Source organism: Erythrolamprus reginae, chromosome 5 (assembly GCF_031021105.1).
Source record: "Erythrolamprus reginae isolate rEryReg1 chromosome 5, rEryReg1.hap1, whole genome shotgun sequence".
NCBI classification, from domain to species: Eukaryota; Metazoa; Chordata; class Lepidosauria; order Squamata; family Dipsadidae; genus Erythrolamprus; species Erythrolamprus reginae.
Genome location: NC_091954.1, coordinates 53,883,847 through 53,903,268, shown reverse-complemented (window position 1 = coordinate 53,903,268; position 19,422 = coordinate 53,883,847). Strand labels below are relative to the sequence as shown.

The 19,422-nt window shown below is 36.2% G+C and overlaps 2 long non-coding RNA genes across 4 annotated transcripts in view; one reads left to right on the top strand and one right to left on the bottom strand.

The window, feature by feature from the left end:
* Positions 1-19,422, bottom strand: part of LOC139167761 (uncharacterized) — a 150,936-nt gene that overhangs the window by 66,293 nt on the left and 65,221 nt on the right. For all 3 annotated transcript variants that reach the window (XR_011559188.1, XR_011559187.1, XR_011559186.1), the window contains exons 3-4: positions 9,050-9,106; positions 8,844-8,950 (exon numbers count right to left, since the gene is read on the bottom strand). This is a non-coding gene — a long non-coding RNA (uncharacterized lncRNA). The remainder of the gene's footprint in view (positions 1-8,843; positions 8,951-9,049; positions 9,107-19,422) is intronic.
* The window catches only part of LOC139167762 (uncharacterized), a 44,936-nt gene continuing 42,858 nt past the window's right edge, over positions 17,345-19,422 (top strand). The window contains exon 1 of the long non-coding RNA XR_011559189.1: positions 17,345-17,460. This is a non-coding gene — a long non-coding RNA (uncharacterized lncRNA). The remainder of the gene's footprint in view (positions 17,461-19,422) is intronic.

The window sequence follows — 19,422 nt, the reverse complement described above, 5'->3', positions numbered from 1 at the left end:
CACAGTATTCCAAATGTGGTCTCACCAGCGCTCTATATTGTTTCTCTTTCTATAAATTCTATATATTTCTCTTTTCATTCTAAAAATAAAAACAAGCAGATATAGCCAGAAATTCAATGATCAGATAATCATAATGAAGAACAGTTTGCTCTTGTAGTTAAAGTACTATACTAGAAAGCAGGAGATTATGAGTCCAAATCCTGCTTTAGCCATGAAAACCAGCTGGTCATTCAGCCCACCTCAAAAGGTTGTTGTTGGGAAAATAAGGGGAAAGGTGTTGCATCTTACATTATTTGTTAAAATAATAAATGCAGGTTATAAATAATAAATAAGTAATATAATATGTGAAAGGGCTGCCTAAGTCTAGAGAAATAGTGAAAAAATGAATTTGAGAGAATTCACTTGATTCTGCTATGTATTTGATAGCTCTTCAAATAAATACAAACTTGTTCTTTACAGATTTCAAAGAAGCTTCCAAATCTTTTTCAGTGGTCTCCCACCAAGGTACAGCCAGGCCTGTTTGTCTTCAGTGTAGAATGTCTTTCTAAGCCTTCTGAACAGATTTGGGAGTAATTTCACTTGTAGCTTCTTTGACTTGCAGTAGATGGCAGTGAATAAACACAAAAGGGTTACTATTGCAATGGGCTGAAAAATAAAAGAGCCAGTTCGAAATGTGGAATGCATTTGGTGTAGAATAAGCATACTTGGGTCTGACAGGATAAAAGGATGAATAGATAGGCTAATAAAACATATGAAATTACCAAACTAGACAGCAATGACCATATGAGCAAATAAACTAAGTATGTTTTCATGACAGTGATTACAGTCATGAGGAACAATATTCAGGAAGTTGGGAACCTGTTTACATCTCTAGCCTCCGAAAAAAAGAGAGGTGTAATTTGTTATATTAATCCCAACATTCAAGCTAAACTGAAATATAAAGATAGAGAAGGTAGAGTTTTGATATTAGAACTACAAAAAGAATTAGAAACAATAACCTTAATTAATATCTACGCCCCGAATGAAGGCCAAGAAAGATTTTATAAAAAAACTACTTAATACCATAAAAGAATATGCTACGGACAATATTTGCTTATTGGGGGATTTTAACGGAATAATCGATAAGGAACTGGACTATAATAACGATAAAAGGAATAAGCACAAGAAAAAAATATTACCTAAAGCCTTTTTTGACTTAATTAAAGAATTAAAACTTAAAGACAGTTGGAGAGACAGAAATCCTAACCTCAAAAAATTCACTTTCTATTCAGATAGGCACCAATCTTGGTCAAGACTGGATATGGTCTGGACCACAATAGAACTCAATACCAAATTTCAATCTGTAGAGATAGAACCCAACCTTATTTCAGACCACAATGCGCTAAAAGTAATATGGAAAGGAAATAAACAATGTCCTAGATGGACGCTTCAAAAATCTATACTTAACCAGGAAAGTTTTAAACAGAAGTTACAAACAGAAATGAAATTTTTCTTTCAAGAAAACATTAAAGAACACACTAGCCTTCAAAATGTATGGGATACAGCCAAAGCCGTAACCAGAGGAATAGCTATTTCGTATATGGCCAAAGAACACAAAGTAAAAAAACAGAAACTGATTAAACTTGAAGAAGAATATATATCTTTAGAAGAAAACCTACAAAAATATCCCCCCAAAAAAGAACTCAAACAAAAAATGTCACAAATAAAACACGAGTTAAATTTAATAGATCAACAAAACCTAGCACAACAAATTAAAAGCTGTAGTCAATATAACTTTGAAAATGCCAACAAACCTAGCAAATGGTTAGCTAATAAACTCAAAAAACAAAAAGAAAAGAAACTCATAAACTGCCTCAAGACAACAAATGGGGAAATATGCCATGACCTGGAGAGGAAAAAACAGATTGCTAGGGAATTTTACAGTAAACTCTATGATAACCCTGAAAATATTGCTAACATTGAACATGACCAAAAAATACTAGAAATCTTAGAACAGGCTAACCTCCCCAAAGTACCCCAGGAAGTGATAGATACAATAAACAAACCAATTACTGACATAGAATTAAAAGAAGCAATTAAAGGGCAGAAAAATAACAAAGCCCCGGGCCCTGACGGCCTCCCACCCGAATTTTATAAAGACCTCCCCAAAGAAATGGAAAAGGCCTTGCTAGAAACTTTAAACGAAGCCCTAGATAGAGCCATAATTCCAACATCCTGGACTGAAGCAAACCTAGCGCTAATATTAAAAAAAGATACAGACCCTACAGACATAGCTAATTACCGCCCTATCTCTCTTCTAAACGCCGATTATAAGATTTTTAGCTCCATCCTAGCTAGCAGAATTAAAGGATTCCTAAACCAATTCATACATTCGGATCAAAACGGCTTCCTCCCCGGGAGACAGTTCAAGAATAATATCAGAATAGTATTGGACACCCTCGAATACTACGAAGCCCATAGTGAAAAACAAGTGGCATTAATTTTTCTTGACGCTCAGAAGGCTTTTGATAACGTGTCCTGGAAATTTATATTCAAACAACTTGAATATATGGAATTTGGCCCTAAATTCATAAACGCAATAAAAGCCATCTATACAGACCAATCAGCATATATCATCCTCAATGGAGATATATCGACAAAAATCTCCCTTCACAAAGGAACGAGACAAGGTTGTCCACTGTCCCCACTACTGTTTATCCTAACATTAGAAGTTCTAACTAGAATCATTAGAAAAAAGGAGGATATAAAAGGGCTAAAATGCAAAAATGAAACTTATAAGCTACAAGCTTTCGCGGACGACCTGGTATTTATCATTGAAGAACCTTTAGCATCAGGACCTAAATTACTGGCCATCCTAGAAGAATATGGCACAGCAGCAGGTCTTAAAATAAACAAAACTAAAACTCAAATTTTAACCAAAAATATGAGAGAACCGCAGAAAGCTATCTTAACAGCCAAACTTGATATCCAAATAGTTAAAAAAATCAAATATCTAGGCATTAATTTGACAAATAAAGTGTCCAGTTTAAAAGAAAACAACTACAATAAACTAATAGATAAAATACAACTCGATTTGTTGAAATGGAAAAATTTACAACTCTCCTTACTTGGGAGGATCGCGGCTATAAAACTTAGCATTTTGCTCAAAATATTGTTCCTATTTCAAACAATCCCAATTCAATTGAAACAAGAATTCTTTATAAAATTGAACAAAATTACTAGTAACTTCATTTGGCAGAGCAAGCGTCCTCGAATTCGGCTAAAGTACCTACAGGATAGGAAAGATGAAGGAGGTCTGGCTCTCCCAATTTGGAAAGACTACTATATTGCCGCTTCACTAACATGGATGAGAGAATGGATGAGCCTAGCTAACACCAGATTACTTAACTTAGAAGGTCACGACCTTCACTTAGGATGGCACTACTATCTTTGGGATGAGAAGCCGAGGACCCATAAATATTTTACTAACCATCTGATTAGGAAATCTTTAATACTTACCTGGAAAAAAATTAAGTTTAAACTTTACAAAGGAATCCCTACATGGTATGCCCCATTAGAAGCATATGTGCATCCTAATTTCCATAAAAAAACAATATAATAAGGTACAAGGATATATTAAATTCTAACGGGGAAATTAGATCAAGAATAGAATTGGAAAATTTAGGTCAAAAAACGGAATGGTGGGAATACTTACAGATACAAACTAAATTTAACAAGGACAAAAGTAACCCTGGAATAATAAAAAATGCACCGTTAGACAAACTGTGTACAGAAGCCCAAGAACAATTAATTAAAAAATTCTATTGCTACCTAAACTATAATGAATTGGATAATATTAACACAAAAATCAATGTAAAACAATGGAATATGGATTTCAAAAAAGAAATTAAAGAAGAGGAGTGGCAAACACTCTGGAGCAGAAATTATAAATTGACTATTGCCACATCCTATAAAGAGAACTTAGTTAAAATGTTTTACAGGTGGCATATTACTCCGATTAAATTAACAAAACTAAATAATAAACTTTCACCTTATTGTTGGAAATGTCACCAAGAAATAGGCACCTATTTTCATTTATGGTGGCAATGCTCAAAAGCTAAAGCCTATTGGAATAAAATTGGAACTTGGATAGACGAAATACTTAAAATAACAATAGAAAAAACACCTGAATGTTTTCTTTAGGGCATTATTAGACAAAAATTACCTAAATCCCAAATTCAATTAATTGTCCACTTAACAACAGCAGCCAGACTAACCTTTGTGCAGTGGTGGAAGAATGAGGAGATACCTCCGAATGATGCAATAACAAAAAAAATTACATACTGCGCAGAGATGACGAAATTAACTATAATAGTAAGAAACAAAACAATGGATACATTCAATAACTGTTGGGATCCTTTTTATAATTGGATAGGAAAAAAGAGTGAGAATAACACGCCATAAGAATGATATGTTAGATATAAGCACGACCAGTTACAAATCTGGTATATAGCTATTTTATATTTAATATAATATCAAGAGACTTTATATATATATTGACAGTATCTTTACTATTGCTTTCTAAAATCTCTTTAACTGGATTAACTCAACACCTGCACTAACCAATCTTGATAAATAAACCGAACCATGGTAACAAGCTAATGAAATAAGAAACAGTTCTCGTTCTCAGTACAGCTCCCCCGGACACTCGCCAACCTTTTACCCTTTCTATCTTTTCTACGTTCTCTGTCCTTTCTATCTTTTTCCCTCTTTCTCTCTACCTTCTCCCTATCTACTTTTTCCCCTCCCTTTTTCTAGTTCACAATTTGTATCTTGTCAATCGACACGCCATTCGATCGTTCTCAATTGTTACGATCATTGTTTTATGTTTTGTGTATTATGTTATATTTTGTATTATTTGTATAATAAAAATTTTAAATTAATTTTTTTTTAAAAAATGTTCTCTCTCTTATTATTAAAGCAATGGGTAAATAGAGATCAGGCTGGAGCTAGAAACAAAATGGTAGCTTGAACTCTGCAAGATTTACCATACCTATGAGTGGATGTTTATACACGTCTACTCAAAAGAATGTCCTATTTTCAACAAAGCTTGCTTTCAAACAAGAATAGAATAAAATCGTAGTGGAGTTGGACCGATTTCTGAGAATACAATGACAAATTTGATTTAATTAAGTACAAAAGAGGAGCTTTAGGTAGAGCTAATCCTAATTTCCTGATACCATTTACAACAAACATAGATTAGGTTGTGAGCTATTATAAATCAAGATTGGATACCATTTTAATGAAACATAAATCACGTCCACAAGTGTCACCCGATTAATTCAAACCCACTAGGATTATCATTCATGAAACACAGGATACTTGCTGAAAAGACGTAATGCTGATTCATCGTCACATTTTAAAATTAGATACTAATTAAATGTGTGGGTGCCATGAGTTGCAATAGTCTTATTGGTCACACGGGTTGAAAAATCTGGAATTTTTAAAAAAGGCTGGGGAAACTTATTGATCATTTGTTTCATGATTCATCTAGTTTGAATGCGTGACCCCATGGTTTTTTTAGCAGGATTCTGCCAAAACATAATCAACTACCAATGTTGTAGCTCAACAGAAAGCAGTTTGGTCATCTCTGGAAGCTTATTTTTATCTTTTAAATTTTATCTTGACAAATTTTGGCTACACAGTTCATCCGAATAGTGCCAAAAGGCACAAACACTCATTTTCTTTCTGTCTTAGGAATAGATTCTAAACGGGCAAATAGTTTTGGCAGATGCAAAGACAAGAAGAAATGCAATAACCTTAGAACAGCTAGGTCAGTTTATATTGGCTGAAAACTGATTTTTCTGCTTCCAGATAGGCTTTAATGATAATATTTTAGTTATATCTATGAGAACAGAAGATTCTACAGATCCTAGGCATACTTTGTAGATATAAACAATAATAGACTCAGAGTTCTCTTGCCTTGCAGAAACACACCATTTATATTTTTCTGCTTAATGAGCAAAGGAAGGATTGCCAACATGTAATTATACAAAATATATACCATGCTGATTAGGGATTCTTGTTCTTTAATGTTCAAAAGAAGCTTTTAAGTTCATGTTATATCTTCTCTCTTCCTTTCTAATGAGATATGCCTTATCTGGCTCAGGGCATGAAAAAAGATACAATTAGTTTGAAGAGGGGGGGAATGCTATAGTGTCATCAGTAAGGAAATTTCTTCCAAAAGTAAGATGATTGGCACCCCCATTGCACAACTCAAGCTTCCTCCACAGACAGAGAGGTGTGAAGGGGGTGCCCTTGGGGCTCACCTATGTCATTTCCGGTTCCGGGTCATGCAAGGCGAGCCCTCCCACATGCTGGGTGTGGCTATCGGGTCGGGTGTAGGCGGGGCACGCCTCACCCTGACCAGACATGGAGTAACGCCCATTTGAGTTGCCCAAGTATGTTGTGTTCAGGAAACTCCGCCCCATTTAGCGACCCCTGCAGGTCTTTCTGTTAATATTTAATAAAGTGACCCGTCTCAGTTTTCCCGAAGCTCCCTATTGATTGGGTGATGGAATTCAGTCAAAACAAAAATTATTTAATTGAAAATTCCCAGGCAGAGTGCTGCTAAATCACAGTAGAGTTGGGCAATTTTTCTTATAGGATCAGGATAGAAAAAAAGTAACATTTTGGTTAACCTGTTTCCAAAACTGCATATGTTACATACATACATATGTATGTATGTATGCATGTATGTATGTATACATGTATGTGCACACATGCACATGCTCTCTCTCTCTCTCTGTCTCTCACACACACACACCAATTTAAAAGAAACAAGAAATAACAGGGATGAAAAGGAAAACCCCTAGAGCATTCTCAGTAGGGAAATTCCCCTATATAGAATTGGGCTAGTTTCCATATTGGAGAAGGCTCAGTTCATAGTGGAAATAGCTTCTAATCAATTGACATAACAAGGATACAAATGGCAAATCGAGTAGAGGAACTCTAAAACTTTTTCCTAAGGGTGATAGTGCCTTTCCCCCCCTGGGGGTAGGGGCATGTTTGGGAGATAAAAAAATAAGCAGAATATATGTTAGCACATCTGACAAGCAGCCAATCAATAGTCTGCTAACTCTTAGGATCAAATTGGAACATATATACTCATAACTAAGTTTATTGAATATATAAGCAAAAATATGCATGCATACACACCGACATCCACCAACACATTCATACACAAACTAAATGTATATATACAAAGTTAAAGCATAAAAATGTATGAATGTAAGTATGTATATATATATATATGTAGATTGTTCTGAGTTCGGGTTTTGCCCTGTGTAATATTTTGCATGTTTATGCGACGTTTCGGTGAAATCACATCCACCATCATCAGGCTGAAGTTTCCATACATACATACATACATACATACATACATACATACATACATGTATGAATGTGAAGCTGTCTACTTTATAATAATAATTTCTCTCTTGCATTTTGCAATGTTTGGTTCATTAATGTTTCCTGGATCTCCTGTTGCACAAATCTGCCACTTGCATAGATTTATATATTGAGAGATTGTAGTTTCAGTTTCCTCAGGGTAACTAAAAGATAACATCTTCTCTTCCTGCCTTGAGAAGAATTTTGGTCCATATTTGCAACAGTTTTAGATTTGGATTTAGATTTAAGTACATGTATATGCCGCTCATCTCTTAGCGGACTCAGGGCAATGAACAACAATAAAATGCATTACAAAAAAAACCCATTCATCTCACAATCAAAGAACAGTCAGGCTGGAGCAAGATGTCAGTGCTCAATGGTCTTCCCAGGCCTGCCAGCAGATGTTTTTAGGCCCTTTTGGAAGGCCAGGAGAGTAGGGGCAGTAAAAATCTCCAGGCGAAGCTGGTTCCAGAGTGTCGGAGGCACCACAGAGAAGGCCTTCTCATGTGGTCCCATCAGCCGGCATTGTTTGGCTGAGGGGATCCAGAAGAGGCCTACTCTGTGGGATCTGATTGGTCACTGGAATGTATGAGACAGACAGCAGTCCCATAAGTAATCTGGTCCTAAGCGATGTAGGGCTTTGTAGATCATAACAAACACTTTCAATTGCACTTGGAGATTGACCGGAAGCCACTACAGCTTGCGGAGTATTGGAATAATAATGGGTGCATCAAGGTTGAATTGAGATCCATTTGATGCTGCAGTCTTGAGATATAGTCAACTGGCTATTAAGTAATTCATGCAATAAAGAGAGAGCCAATTCAGCTTTAAACAAGACAGGACCTGTTTGGAGATAAATATGAACAACTCTGACATAATTAACTGGGTCATTTATACAGCTTAGACAGTTCCTTTAATATGCTGGCTGTTCTTGTTATGTGAACATAGCTAATAAGTACAGTACTGTGTGGGCCATATATTGTGGTTTTATATGTAAGCAATTGTATTTTGTTTATGTTTATTATTATTATTATTTATTAGATTTGTACGTCCTAGAGATGTCTAGGACAGGGGTAGGCAAAGTTGGCTCTTCTATGATTTGGGAACTTCAACTTCCAGAATTCCTGAGCTAGCATGATTGGCTCAGGAATTCTGGGAATTGAAGTCCACATGTCATAGAGGAGCCAACTTTGCCTACCCCTGGTCTAGGGTGTACAGAATTATGCTCTCCATAATCAGCTAATAAATTTTTAACGTTGCTAGTGACATTCTTGGTTTCTTTAACATGTATTAGGTTAGGAGGCCCATCTGCTAATATGAAAAAAGCAGACTTGTTTGCCATGTGGCCTGAAAACTAAAGTTAATAATCAGAAAAATGAGAAAGAAATACAATCAATGGTGAAAAGTTTTCCTACCAATTATGTGGGTGGGTAGGCGTGTTGCTGTTGCTTGGTGGGTGTGGCTTGATGGTCATGGGTGGGTGGGCATGGCCAAGACAGCATCACTTCTTTGCTCCTACAACCTACAAAAAAGAAGATATATCAATTATTTTGTGCATTTAATATTTAAATAAGAATAAATGAACTACACAAAACAATAAAAGTGGTACACAAATACTTACATAAGAACAATAAAAGTGTCCTCGACCTCACTTCTTTGCACCAATGTTAATAGTGACCTACAAAAAGGAAGATACATGGTGATATACAAATTTAAGCATTTAATATTTAAATAAGAATAAAACAAGTACACAACGCAAGAGGTACAAAAATACTTCTATAAAAATATTAGTAGTCTTTAAGATATTTCCACATTGTTTTTTCATTGGCACGCTCCTCAATTCTACTTCTCTTGACCTTTTATTTATTATTTTATTTTATTTTATTTTATTTTATTTTATTTTATTTTATTTTATTTTATTTTATTTTATTTTATTTTATTTTATTTTATTTTATTTTATTTTATTTTATTCTATTTTATTTTATTTTATTTTATTTTATTATTTATTTTATTTTATTTTATTTTATTATTATTATTTTTTATTTTATTATTTTATTTTATTTTATTTTATTTTATTTTATTTTATTTTATTTTATTTTATTTATTTTATTTTATTTTATTTTATTTTATTTTATTTTATTTTATTTTATTTTATTTTATTTTATTTTATTTTATTTTATTTTATTTTATTTTATTTTATTTTATTTTATTTTATTTTATTTTATTTTATTTTATTTTATTTTATTTTATTTTATTTTATTTTATTTTATTTTATTTTATTTTATTTTATTTTATTTTATTTTATTTTTGTATGTATGTATGTATGTATGTATGTATGTATGTATGTATGTATGTATGTATGTATTTATTTATTTGTCAAAACATGTATAAGATAATAGCTATGGTATGAACATAAACAAAAGCAAAGTAAGTTTAAGTATAGGTAAATTTGGACAATAGGACAGTAGGACAGGGACAGTAGGCACGATGGTGCACTGATGCACATCCCTTACGGACTTAGGAATGGGGTGAGATCGACTGTAGACAGTCTAAGGTTAAAGTTTTTGGGGTTTGAGGAAGAAACCACAGTAGTCAGGTAGTGCATTCTATGCACTGATCACTCTGTTGCTGAAGTTGTATTTTGTTCAGTCGAGTTTCGAGCAGTCTACATTGAGTTTGAATCTATTTTGTGTCCATGTGTTGTTATGGTTAAGCTGAAGTATTCATTGACAGGTAGGACATTGTGGTAGATGACTTTATGAACTACATTTAGATCAGATGGAAGGCGACGTAGCTCTAGGTTTTCTAAGCCCAAAAGTTTAAGTCTGGGGGAATAAGGTATTCTGTTGCGAGCAGAGGAGTGGAGGACTCTTCTTGTGAAATATTTCTGCACTCTCTCAATTATATTAATGTCCAATATGCAGTGCAGGATCCAAATGGGTGAGCTGTACTCGAGGATTGATCTGGCAAATGTTTTGTATGCTTTGGTTAGCAGTTTAATAGGTTAACAAACAGGTTTAAATAGGTATAATTAGGTTAATAAATCTTAGTGCCTTTTTGGTAATGTTGTGACAATAGCTCTGTCATTCAGGTAATTAGATATGAGTGCTCCAAGGTCCTAAACAGAGTGAGGATTATCTACAAGGTTGTGTCCTCCAAGTTTGTATTTTGTGTTCTGATTCTTTTTGCCAATATGTAAGACAGAGCATTTATTGGTTGAAATTTGAAGTCACCAGTTATCAGACCATTGTGATACATGGTCTAGGTCTTTTTGAAGGGTAGACGTATTGTCAGTGGTGTTGAATAGTTTAAACATCATCAGTTTAAACATCATCAGCAAAGAGAACACAGTTACTTATAATATGATCTCAAAGGTTGTTTATGTAAATATTGAATAGTGTTGGTCTTAGAACACTGTCTTGAGGGACACCAGTGTTGACAGATGCAAGATTTGATATGACACTCCCTATTTTAACCAGTTGTTGTCTGTTTGACAAGACCACAGTTATCCAATCATGAAGGGGACCAGAAATGCCATAAGATTTTAGTTTTCAAGGAAATTTGTCATGTACTACTGAATCAAAGGCTTTACAAAGTCTATGTAAATTGCATCTATTGATTTACCTTGACCGAGTTGTGAAGTCCATTTTAATCAAGGTTTATTTTCCTGATCAATTTTGTTCCCTTTTGAGCTGTGCAACCTTAAAGTAGAACTCAGAGAGAAAAATATGACTAATAATGGCAGAAATCCAGTGATAACCACCAGGACTATCCTCTGTTCATCTGCTGGCATTTCACTCTCAATTTCACCCAGCTGTCACAGGCTAAGATGCTTTCTCATGCTCACAATAATGTGCATTCTTCCAATCCTTGAGTCAGCAGAAAAATATGACATCACAATTGTGCTGCTCTGATGGCCGAGCTCTAACGTGCGTCAATAGTGAGGCACAAAAATAATCTGTTTGTACAGCTTTATTTTAGCACAATTTAAGAGCAGTAGTTGGTAAATTGATTTGCTTCCCCCCCCCATCCCATGTAATATCAGCTTCTAAGTGCTTTTGTTGAAGTGTGGCAAGATATGCCAGGGCAAGTGTGGATGAGTACCTGGGATGGAGGCTTTTGCCTGACCAGTGAGAAGTGATCCATGTCAGTAAACTGTAAACACCAATGTCCAAAAGTTGCCTAGAAGAGGAAAATCTGTAGAAATTCTCAGTCATTTAGGTCAGTGATTTTCAACCTTTTTTGAGCCGCGGCACATTTTTTACATTTACAAAATCCTGGGGCACACCACCAACCAAAATGACACCCTTAGACACTCTCCTCTCTTTTTCCATCCCTGTCTCCTCCCCACCCTTGTGTGTGTGTGTGTTTGTTTTTCTCTCTTATTCTTTGGGTGTTTTTTATCATATGCTTTAAATCAAGAGTCACTTCTCTCTCTCTTTTGTTTCTCTCTCTTTCCTCTCATTCTCTGTCTCAATCATTTTCTCATTTCTGTTTTTTCCTCCCCTTTTTGCTCATTTTGCTCTCTCTCTCTCTCCCTTCCTCTCCTTTACCCTCTCTCTCTCTTGCTTTCTTTCTCTCTTTCTCTCTCTCTTGCTTTCTTTCTCTCTCACTCTTGCTTTCTCTCTTGATTTCTCTCTCTCTTGCTTTCTCTCTCTCTCTCTTTCTCTCTCTCTTGCTTGCTTTCTTTCTCTTTCTTTCTCTCTCTCACTCTCACTATCTCAGCAAAAAGTTGCGAGACCGAAACCTGAGCTTCCTTCTTCGCGGCACACCTGACCATGTCTTGCGGCACACTAGTGTGCCACGGTACACTGGTTGAAAAACACTGATTTAGGTCATGGTTGCCCCAAAGGTGCTTTTTCAGGAGGCAACTGGACTTTGTTTTTCCTTCTGAAGACTTCTTCACTGAGAGGGATCTTGGACTCCTAGTGGACAACCATTTAAATATGAGCCAGCAGTGTGCAACAACTGCCAAAATAGCCAACACAGTTCTAGGCTGCATTAACAGAGGGATAGAATCAAGATCACGTGATGTGTTAATGCCACTTTATAATGCCTGGTTAAGGCCACACTTGGAATACTGCATTCAGTTTTGGTTGCCACGATACAAAAAGGATGTTGAAACTCTAGAAAAAGTGCAGAGAAGAGTGACAAAGATGATTAGGGGACTCGAGGCTAAAACATATGAAGAACAGTTGCAGGAACTGGGCATGGCTGGTTTAATGAAAAGAAGGACTGGGGGAGACATGATACCAGTCTTCCAGTATCTCAGGGGTTTGCCACAAAGAAGAAGGAGTCAACCTATTTTCCAAAGCACCTGAGGGTAGAACAAGAAGCAATGGTTGGAAACTAAACAAGGAGAGAAGTAACTTAGAACTAAGGAGAAATTTCCTGACAGTCAGAATGGTTGATCAGTGGAACTGCTTGCCTCCAGAAGTTGTGAATCCCCCAACACTGGAAGTTTTTAAGCAGATGTTGGATAACCATCTGTCTGAAGTAGTGTAGGATTTCCTGCCTAAGCAGGGAGTTGGACTAGAAGACCTCTAAGGTCTTTTCTAACTCTATTGTTGTTGTTGTTGTTGTTGTCGTCATCTTCACCATCACCATCATCATCATTAACCAAGAAACTTCTTCAGCTCTGACAAGAGCTTCCATTCCCCACTATCTTGTCAGAGTTCAAGAAGCTTTGGGGATGAAGAGTGAAACATCTTCAGAAGAAAAAAAATGTCCAGTTGCCTCCTGAAAAAGCACCTTTGGGACCTAGAATAAGAATATAATAGAATAAATCAATCTTTTTTTAAATATATAGTTTATTAAGTTTCAAATGGTAAAATGGGAAAGTGGGGAGGGTGGTACATAAAGTCTAAAGGATGTAAGAAAATAAAAATATTGTTACATATTAATGCATAATGATACTATATGCCTTAAACTGTACAGAAGGTTGTCTTTGCCATTGAGATAAGTATCTTGTTGTCCGAGTTACATTTCATAACATATGCATTAAGGTATATATACATACTGCCTGATCTGCAAAAATACACATAGAGGTGTTTTTGAAGTTTCAGAGCTCTTAAATCTATTGACTCTTCATAAACAGAAGAGGTTCCCTATTGCACAGACAGAACCCTCTAATTGTGGACAGCAGAAAGAATAATATCAGGGTAAGCAAAATTAGTGTGTTCATTCTTGTCCCCACAGAATGAGAGTGAGCATCTGTCAAATTGCACGTGGCCCCCAAGATCTCCATTTGTGTCTTCTTCAGCATTCCCAGTTTTGTCAACAATTGTGATAGAAGTGTGTTTGTGTGTGTGTGTGCGTGCGCACGCACGCGCAGTAAGGAAGAGAATGGAAGCAGATTATCTCCCAGAAATTTCCCCATAGCATTCCTGTCTTGGTTTCATAGTCCATGATATCATTGGAGAATTTGCCAATGGGTCACAGAATTGGTAACCAATTGCTCAAATGTTGCCCTATACAACATAAGAGTAAATTATTCTTTTTTTGTGTTGTGGTTGGCTCTGGCCCAGCTCCTGCACCAAGGAATGTGGAGGTTGATGTGGGGAAAACATCCACATGCCACAGGTCTGTTTTGCTCCCGATAGAATCTCCCGACGAAGGCTCCTCTGATGAAGGAAGCATGAGTGGCAGGGAAGAGGGGAGTTTGGCAGACAGCCCAGGAGGAGATCAATCATCTGTATCATCCTTGGATTCTGAACAAGAACTTATGATGGACCCACACATGCGTAGAGTGATGCATAGGAGAGAACAATTGAAGGATTATTACAGGAGATAAGTGAGGCCACCTGTGGTTGGGTGGGGCTGCTGTAATTAGTGCTACAGATTAAGAGCAGCGTTCTGGTTTAGCCTTGTGGAAGTTAATCTGATTCATAGTTTCGTCAAGATCGTGGTTTTGCTGTTTCCCTGTTCAAGACTGTGTGTGGACTTTATGGACTTTGGAATTGGACTCAATTTCCCAGTTACTGGGGGAGAAATTGGATTGCATTTAACCTTTGCCTTGTGTGTACCAGAAAATCCCTTTGACATTTAAAAAGGGAGTTTTTTCTGCTTTTCTGTTGATAAAGACTTTTGGTTTTCCTTCTATCATGTGGTGTGTGTCTTTTTGGACTAATTACCCTGTAATTACAGTCAGTTGGGACACGCCAGCAGAACATTTTGTGTGAGGAAAATCAACAAGAATGAAAGCTGAATTCCAAATTGATTTATGTGGGAATATAAAAGGACTTATTTCCTAATAGATATGCATATAATTTCAGTGCTGAGGCAACTAACTTCATTTATGTTCAAATTCTGTTTAGTTTTTTTTTAAAAAAACATACTTTTAAATAAACTCTAAAATAGTAAAGTAATAGTACTTGATTGAGTAGCCATTAGGTCATATCAGAGTACAAAATATAAAATACAAAATAATAATAAAATGGGTAAATCTTTTGGACAAGATTATCTTGGGGGAAATGTCCTAAGGTTGATATTTTAAATAGCCATTAGAAAGATTCATTCAGGATCCAAACATACTTCACAGAAAGCTCATATTTATCCAAAAGAAAGCCAGACATATTTCCTGATACATGGAAATATGACAGGCCCCCAAGCGAGGAAGACAACATGAACAAGAATATGCTGGACTGTTCAGTAAACAGGAATGACAGGCCTATTTTTTTATTGAAGGGTTCTCGTTTTCCTATTTTTCTTTCACATGACAATACAGTGATACCTCGTCTTACAAACGCCTCATCATACAAACTTTTCGAGATACAAACCCAGGGTTTAAGATTTTTTTGCCTCTTCTTACAAACTATTTTCACCTTACAAACCCACTGCCGCTCCTGGGATGCCCTGCTTCCGGACTTCCGTTGCCAGTGAAGCACCCATTTTTGCGCTGCTGGGATTCCCTTGAGGCTCTCCTCCATGGGAAACCCCACCTCCGGAATGCCGTGTTTTTGTGATGCTGCAGGGGAATCCCAGCAGGAAGTCCGGAGGTGGGGTTTTGCAGTGAGGGGAGCCTCAGCGAAATTGCAGCATCGCAAAAACACAGAGGTCGGGTTTTGAGGACTTCAATGTTTTTGCGAAGCTGAGGTGGGTTTCCCATGGAGGGGAGCCTCAGGGGAATCCCAGGAGCGCAAAAACGGGCGCTTCAGCTGGCAAAAGGGGTGAATTTTGGGCTTGCACGCATTAATCGCTTTTCCATTGATTCCTATGGGAAACATTGTTTCGTCTTACAAACTTTTCACCTTAAGAACCTCATCCCGGAACCAATTAAATTTGTAAGACAAGGTATCACTGTATTTTGAATCTTCATAGCTTAGATTTTTCCGCAAGATATAGAAGGAATACATTTTGCTAGTGACATGGATATGATCCTGTCTTGTTTTAGATCATCAGAAGTTAATCAAGTTGAGCACTGAGTCCAAAACACAATGGGCACATTTCTTATGTATTTGAACAAACAAGATATGTGGAAAGGTTTGCTTTTTACTATTACTGTACTGCTGCTATAGAGTATAAGACGCACCTTCCCCCACCCCAAAGAGGATGAAAATTTGGGTGCATCTTATTCACCAAATGTAGACCCAACCACTCTTTGGCTTCCGTGCGTCATGTTTTATACTTGTTCCAGGTTGCAGGGATTGCCACAGGCCATCACCCCCAAAATGGAGCTTTTGGAGGCTGCAAAGGTAGCCACTCCCAAACGGAGCTTTCCTCCCTAACTGAGTTTTTGGAGGATGCAAAGGCAGCCCTTCCCAAATGGTGCTTTCCTCCCAAATGCTAGGCATGAATGCTGGTAGACAGAGGCAGAATTTTTTTTCTTATTTTCCTCCCCCAAATATGGTAATTAAAGTGCATTCTCCTCTCTAAATTGAGAACAAAGCCCACTAGTTACTAGCACCAATGATGTTACCTAGCCTGCTTAATGAAATGTCTGCAAGAAGGCAACCAAGCTCAGAAAGCATGAGGGAAATTTCATTATTATTCCAAGTTACAAATATTTTCTTATACCAGTATTCTCTTTTCTGCTTTGCATGTCTTCTTGAAACATTTTATACAGGACTGCAGCAATGAAGGGCTACAAATTTTTTTACTACCATAGAAACATAGAAGATAGAGAACAGAAAAAGACCTCATGGTCCATCTAGTCTGCCCTTATACTATCTCCTGTATTTTATCTTAGGATGGATATATGTTTATCCCAAGCATGTTTAAATTCAGTTACTATGAATTTACCAACCATTACTAGCACTAATTACTAGCTAATTACTAAAACCATTACTAGCACAAACTGCTGGAAGTTTATTGCAAGCATCTACTATTTTCAGTAAAATAATATTTTCTCACCTTGCTTCTGATCTTTCCCTCAACTAACCTCAGATTGTGCACCCTTGTTCTTGTGTTCACTTTCCTATTAAAAACACTTCTCACCTGAACCTTATTTAACCCTTTAACAAATTTAAATGTTTCAATCATGTCCCCTCTTTCCCTTCTGTCCTCCAGACTATACAGATTGAGTTCATTAAGTCTTTCCTGACAAGTTTTATGCTTAAGACCTTCCACCATTTTAGTAGCCTGTCTTTGGACTCCTTCAATTTTATCAATATCTTTTTGTAGGTGAGGTCTCCAGAACTGAACACAGTATTCCAAATGTGGTCTCACCAGCTCTCTACACAGGGGGATCACAATCTCCCTCTTCCTGCTTGTTATACCTCTATCTATGCCCACACTGTGGGGATGGCTTATTGTGTGGGTGTGGCTTGATGGTCACATGACCAGGTGACCAGTTGGGAGTGGCTTGACAATCATGACCGGAGTGGCTTAAAGGTCATGTGACTGGGTGGGAGTGGCTTACCCACCAAGATAAGTTTTCAAATAGGTGCTTGGACTCTTTTTCGGTTGATTAAGTCACATTATTTGAATAGCAACAAAAAGGACAAATAACAGACAGCATTATTTGTTGAGGAGCACAGTAACATTTTAAGGTTTTGTACTGAACCCACAAGGTTCAGTATGATAACAGATTAGGTAAGTAGCTCAATTTTCTTTCATTGCTATAAAATTTCAGTTCTAGATAATGATTAAAATGATTAAAATGTTTATGGGTAAAAACATTCTATTCAATTATTTCCTATTTTAAAAGTAATTAAGGATCATATTAAGGTTCTAGAGAAGGAAGGAACAAAAAGAACCCTATTAAGTATACAATAAATAGTGCATAAACTTACTACCCCCACTGTCTGTGTTCCCCCCACCCGTGGGGGCAACAGCTGCAGATACAATGCCTAGTCCGCCTCCCTTTGGAAATACAGTAATTCAGGTCTTTCCCATCTATAATTTTGAAAACTTTCTTTTAAAAGCCAATCATTCTTTTACCTCTGGCAACATAAGTAGAAAAATATAGGGCACAGTGTCTTCATTTGCTCTCATACCAGTCAAATTTACAAGCCAACGCACTTACATGGGGTAAACACCATGGAATAAGAAGGAGGGGGGAAACCTTATTTCTGAGTCAACATGCATAAAATTTCTTGGAAACATATTAACTTAACTATACCAGTATTTCCTGGCAGTGAGTTTGGCTGTTATTTACAGTATATGAATTGCTAAGTTGATGTCTCTTTTATTTTTCTAAAGAATCACACCAGCTAAATATAGTCAGGTTGTGGATAGCGGGAAGAGAAGGGAGATTATTATTTTGCTTTCTCTCCAGAATCCAAATAGAAGCTTGGAGCATGGAAACTGCATCTCAGTGCAGGCTTAAGGAAAAGCTAGAGGAAAGGCTTAACTAGATGGCAAGTCTCTTTTAAGAGGACAAAGAAAAATCTGAATCACAGGAATTAACATCAACGGGAATTAATGTAAGAAGAAGCCCTGATTTTTCAGCTTAGTACACATTAGGACATTAAAGAAGTGAAACTAATTTTTGTCATTAACCTTAAAAATTTGGTGCTTTGGGAAAACTCCCAGCTGCTCCTTGCAATCTGTCGCTCAAGGAGAGCGGAGCAAACTGTTTCTGTTTGTGCGTTAAGTTGTCTTTTTTTCAAATGTTCCCCAATACTTTCTCCATTGGGAAGAGTTGACAACTCTTTGGCTTTACAATTAGAAAAAAGACAAAAGACAGGCAGTTTATTCCTGACTAGAATTCCCCCAGGATTTACTGCATAAAATGGAGGGGTAGAGATGAACTTACAATTTTTGTTTTTGATTATTAGACAGATTATGTAAAGAGAGCCATCATGTCTTTTTAAAAACAAGATAAATTTAAAATTGTATTTATAACTGCTGTGAAGAAGTTTGGAAGCAACTTTATATCTTTTTTTCTATTTCTCTTTTATTTTTACTTTCTTCTTTGTATTTTTAGCTTTCTTATTTATTCATTTTTTTCTTCCTTAGTTTGCATTGATTGGCATTCATTTTAAATTTTTAAATAATTTTTATTTAAATATCCACTGTTTAGCTTTGCCTTTTTTTCTTATTCCTCTCCCAAGTATTTTGCTTTTATGCAAAAGCAAAATGTATGCATTAATTTAGAATTACACTTGAAACCATCAGCCCTATCAAATTGCTCCTTCCATGTGATTACAATGATCTTCTAGTCTAAATTACAGACCTGTTCTTGCCTCTGTGGAGCTGCATCCCTGGAACCTTCAATCAGAAAAGTGATCATTTCATGATCACAATCCATAATGCCTTCTTTCATACCAATGGCGAAGCTTCTATATTTGCAACATACATTGCACTACAAGGAAACCAAACACTCTGGATTTATAAAACATTAATAGAAAACAAGATTAAAATTCATTCATTCATTCATTCATTCATTCATTCATTCATTCATTCATTCATTCATTTATTGCATTTATATACCATCCCTTCTCCAAGGACTCAGGGCAGCTCACAACATAAAAAAATACAAAAACCAATTCAAAAGTTCAATATTCAAAACTATCTAAAACCCCAAATTTAAAATCACACAGCCCTACTCAC